Source organism: Barbus barbus, assembly GCF_936440315.1.
Source record: "Barbus barbus genome assembly, chromosome: 34".
NCBI lineage: Eukaryota > Metazoa > Chordata > Actinopteri > Cypriniformes > Cyprinidae > Barbus > Barbus barbus.
Genome location: NC_136762.1, coordinates 14510376 through 14516402, shown reverse-complemented (window position 1 = coordinate 14516402; position 6027 = coordinate 14510376).

Sequence of the window (6027 nt, the reverse complement as noted above, 5' to 3'; positions counted from 1 at the left end):
ATTGAAAATGATTTTTTTGCAGTCAGGGGCTGATCATTAGTCTTTTGAAGTCCTTATATAAAGAGTCCAATAACAAACAGGCAGTTTTATATATATATATATATGCAGCAGAAATTGAAATATTAACCTACACATCAGTCTCATTAGTCCTGCTCGAGCTTCTCACTGGAGGGCTCACAGCTGGAAGGCTGTGCTAATGAGACCTGGACAGTCATTTATCAAGGTCAAATTGCCACATGCCCTGTGTTATACTCAATATTGCATGTCAAAACAGCATTTAGGCCTATAATAGCATTAACTGTTTTCGAGTCTGTTCCAGTGTGTAGCTGTTTTCTGATAAATGTGCATGTGCCAGAGCTATAATGAAAGAAATCTCAAATAAATATTATAATAATTAAATTTTAAAACACAGCCACCACAAAATCAAACTTTAGCACCTCATCTTACTTTGAGATCGTTCTGAGGTTAAATACAGATTTAAAATAATAAGATATAATTTAATAGCTATGATACTGTTTTTGAAATCAAATCTTTGCTCAGCCATACAACAGGAAACACTGGCATCTAACAATGCCTTGGGAAAAAAAAACATATACATAAACCTAAATAGGACATTAAACAATTATCGAATAAAAATGTGTCCTAAACTCCTGAAACATTGGTGTCTCATATGCAATTTGGGAAAGTAGTCAATTTAATATGTGTGTGAAAATATTCAGATGTAACCCCCTTTGTAATCATTAACATTTTCATAAGTAACTGTCTCAGTAACTGTAACTAATTACATTACATATCATTTTCATAGAGAATCATTTTCATGAGAACCAGATCTGTCTGTGCTGTAAAGAATCATTCATAGTACCTGTTTTGAAAACCGATCACTTAAATTTCAGATCAAATGATTTTAAGACTTGAAATATTGTGGACAATTTTTATAATACTATTGTGTTGCTTTTGTGTCCTTTTCGAGCTTGATATCTCCAGTATTCATTGATTGTAAGTTGAAAAAGATCTGCTTTTGTGTTCCACAGAACTAACTCATACAGGTCTGAAATGACATGAGGGCGAGTAAATGATAAAATTAACATTTTTAGGCTAACTATCCCTTTAAGAATGAGATGTTTGAGAACATAAAAAATGAATCTGTTTCCTCATGACGATATTAATCACTCAGCCATTACATTAAGAGCTGCACTTAATTAGACTGTGTACTGCAGTTCCTATAATTAAAGACATGCGGCACTCAGTTAATCTTGTTTTTCAAGCTGACGTAACGTGAACATCTATTACGCACTGAATCACCTTCTCAGGTTAAACAAACAGGACTGATTTCATAAATCCTGCTTTGAAGGTTTTAATATTTCACAGTGACTGATTATATTTGTTGTTTTATGGCCTAACTTTATGAAGTCGATTTCCTCAAATCTAGAGGCTTTCGATCCATTTTCGGACAGACTTTTAACATTTCTAAACTTGGACAGGCAGAAGGAAAAACTGGACAAGATGTCTTCCACACAGCAACAAAGACCTGCCATAATTGTCATTTTTTTGTGTGGCTCAACTCTTCTTTCCCTGGTGTGAAATGAGTGTTGGAAGTCAGTCGCCCACGTTCCCTCCTCCGCATGCAGGCCTCAGCTTTAGGGGCTCCAATGTAACCTCCCAGAATGAAGTCTGTCACTGGCTCCACGACTTACATTCTCCTAACAGCATTTTTACAGGTTGCCTATGGCAACACAAAGTGCCATAAGACAGACTTCTCTCTCAGACTGCTGTGTGTGTCCCATGATTCCTACCCTCTACAGACTGCTGCTTACAATGCAGTAGGCCTACTGCCGACCGCACAGCTGCCATAAGCCAAAAAACACTCAGCTAACCTGCACAACCAGGGCTCTCAAGTCTCACGCATTCACCGTGACACTCACGCATTTCAACCAGTTCACAGGCTCTCACGCCACACCTTGTATTTCTCACACTGAGAAGGGATAACTTGTCCCGCTATACAGGTACATCTAAAAAAAAATTTATATCGTGAAAAACTTCTTAACTTATTTCAAAAAGTGAAACTTTCATATATATTTTACATTCATAACATGTAAAGTAAGACATTTCAAAAGTTTTTTTTGTTTTAATTTTGATTAGAGCTTACAGCTCATGAAAGTCAAAATCCAGTATCTCAATATATTAGAAATGTTATATTTGAGTTTCATTAAATGGACATCTCTACAGTATAAATTCAGGGTATCTCTTGTTCTTTGAAACCTTGGCAATGGTCCAGCAGACAATCATTGACTCCCTCCACAAACAGAGTATAGTAACAGAGGGTCATTACTAAAAGGTTTGGCTGTTCACAGAGTGCTGTATCAAAGCATATTAAATGCAAAGTTGACTGGAAGGAAGAAATTGTGTAGGAGAAGGTGCACAAGCAACAGGGATGACCGCAAGCTTGAGAATACTGTCAAGTCAAGCAAAGCTGATTCAAACACTTGGGAGAGCTTCACAAGGAGTGGACTGAAGCTGGAGTGGACTCAGTGGATCAAGAGTCACCACGCTCAGACGTCTTCAGGAAAAGGGCTACCAAGCCACTTCTGGAACAGAAACATCGTCAGAAGCATTTTACCTGGGCTAGGGAGAAAAAGAACTGGACTGTTGCTCAGTGGCCCAAAGTCCTCTTTTCAGATAAATTTAAATTTTGCATTTCATTTGGAAGTCAATGTCTGGAGTCTGGAGGAAGAGTGGAGAGGCACAGAACCCAAGCTGCTCAGCAGTGCCACAGGCTGATCGCTTCCATGACACACCTTACTGATGCTGGAGTTTGTGCTAAAGGAGCCCCGACAAAGTATTGAGTGCATAAATGAACATACTTTAAAGAACTGGAACTTTTCTGCTTTGGAAATCCTTTTTTTGATTGATCTTAGGAAATATTCTAATATTTTGAGATACTGATTTTTGACTTTCATGAGCTGTAAGGTCTAATCATCAAAAAAAAAATTACTTTATATGTAATGAATCTAAAATATATGAAAGTTTCACTTTTTGAAATGTTACAAGAAAAAATGAAAGCCTTTTTCACCATATTCTAATTTTCTGAGATGCACCTATATGTCAAGCTGTGTGTGTGTGCGTGTGTGTGAGAGAGAGAGAGAGAGAGTACACATTTCAGCTTATGATTATTTTATTTTTTTTCTGTTGTGTTTGGTGCACATTTTGCTGCCTAGGGTGGGGGGCTCCCATATAAAGCACTGTGGCTTCCCCACTCAAATTCAGATGCAGTGGGTTTGAACAAAACCAAAACTAGGAACAGTTTGACTCTGGATGGAACACTATTATCTGTCATGACAGTGATTTATGTGCAACTGTGCAACAAACCTTTACAACAGAAAAAAAGAAACATAAGCTGAAATGGGTACTCTCTCTGTAATGTAATGCTACTGTATGTGTACAGTATGTACACTGAGTACTGCTGTTCAATTGGCTCGTTTGGGGCTAAATTTATTTTTATTTTTGATACATTTGTATTTTTAAATACATAAATCTTTTTATTTTATTAGAATGAATTTGTCTTTCATGAGTTTTACCGATGTTATCATTTCTATTTGTGCTGGTCAATTATGAACAATAGGTAAAATTGAACTGCAAGCAAACACTTGGGCGCAGCACGTATTTGACTTGCTCCTCCCCTTTGAGTGACTCCTCCCCTTTCCGTGGCCCCTCCCCTAATCTCACTCCAAACTTTTGTTATAACTTGAGAGCCCTGTACACAACACAGGCACGTTATGATTTTTAGCCTGAATGATCGGATTACACTTGAAAATTTGTGTGTGTTTTAACACAAAACAGGAGAGTGGATTTGCATAACTGACAGTTAGTTTCTGTTTTGCCTCACAGAAACATGCTAGCATTAGCACTGGCTGGCTGCTAGAATCTCATAGCATCTCAGTTGTGGAGTGATACTGAAATAACTCTTCAAATCTGAAATATCTGTCTTAATCTCAACACTTCTTTAACTTTCATTTTTCGTGCTTAATTGGCTCTTATGTATTTTATATTAGCATTCCATCAAACCCTCCAGCAGAGGGAGCCTGTATATAACAAGTTTAGCTCTCACAAACAGATTCATAAGGTTATGACATTTATTTTATGTGCATTTTAAAAACGGCCTCTTTTTCCCGATGAGCATATACAAATAGTATTTGGTCATTTATATGAAGCTAAAATAACATTAACAGGCCTCAGTTTTCAAATGAAACTTTAAAAAACTTAATTCAAAATTGAATTTAGCAGCTATGGCTATTTATAAATGAAGTAGCTACAGTAAGTTTGGGATGAAGTGTTAAAATTACAAAAAAAAAAAAATTGAAGGATAAGTAATTATTAATCATTATAAATAATATAATACAATTTTAAAAAGTTTTTAAAAGTTTTTAAAATAAAATTATAAATCATACATATTACAACAGTATACAAATAATTCTAAAATAATTACATTTACAAATTATATTTAATTTTAAATACAATACATTATAATTACAATCACAAACAATTATTCTTAAACAGGAAATGATAGTTAAAGAGTTGACCTGTAAGCTATATTTCAAGTCTTGTGAATAGACTGCACACAAAATGTAGTGTATTCAGCTTTGTGTGATGAAATAGATTAAATATTTAATCATTATTGCTGGAAAAAATATCCAATGAAGCATCCTACAAAGCCCCTAAAGGGACATAGTGATGAGATAAAATTTTGATGGGAGGAAAAATTATATTTTGTTTTCTTGCAAAACCAACTTTCCTGAGAGTGTAACGCAGGAGAACGTTTTTAACAAATTAATTATTTTTTTCCCCATAAAATTATCTGGTATCTCATGAAGTCCAGTGCATATAGCTTCAAGAGGATATTCTCCAGCAGAGACGTGTGTGAGGATCTTTCATGCTTTCAGTGCACTATTGACCTTGGATGTTCCCACTGACTCTTGACAGATTTCTTCACAAGATGAGAGAGTCCGGGAGGACTTTTATCCTCCAGAGGACAAAGGCTAATGCCAAGCTGTGTGTGAGTATGTTTGTGTCTCAGAGCCCTGCTAAAGCTTTGATCAGCCAGAACAGAGGAGACCCTTGAGGATAACAGACTGTATGTTCTGTGAAAAGCTGCTGCTTTCTGACATTCTTTGCCATTTTGCATGCATCATCTGCTCTTTTTACTGAACGGGAGAGTAACATTTCAAAGTTTGATATGGGACAAATACAAAGTCTGGATTATCAATTTTTAGCTCTCCTAATTTGCTGTCTTGGTTTGGCATATATTATCAGAAATGCCATCTGTTGTTTTATTACATTTTTTTCACTGTGTACTAAACAATCAGTTGTGTTTGCTAGCATCACCATACTCATAGTTGGCATTAAAGGAATAGTCCCCCCCCCAAAAATGAAAATGAGCTGTAAATATACACACCCTTTGGCCATCCAAAATGTAGATGAGTTTGTTTCTTTATCAAAACAGATTTGGAGAAATTTAGCATCACATCACTTGCTCACCAACGGATCCTCTGCAGTGAATGGGTGCCTTCAGAATGAGAGTCCAAACAGCTGATAAAAACATCATAATAATCCACAAGTAATCCACACAACTCCAGTCCATCAATTAGCATCTAAGATGCATGTTTATAAAAAACAAATCCATTATTAATACCTTTTTTAATTTAAACAGTTGCTTGCAGGTAAAATAGGAGTCCATAATCCATGATATTGCCTTTCTTCATTGAAAAAGTAGCCTCGTCTGAATCAGGAGAGAAATGTGCGCAGATCAAGAACCATTCAAGTTAAAACAGTTCTAAACAAATACACTACCAGTCAAAAGGTTTTTTTTTTTTTTTATCAAAGAAACCTGAAAAGAATCTACTCAGCTGTTTTCAACATAATAATAATAAATGTTTTTTGAGCAGCAAATTAAAATATTCCAATGATATCTGAAGGATCATGGGACTGGAGAATGCTGAAAATGTAGCTTTGATCACAGGAATAAATGACATT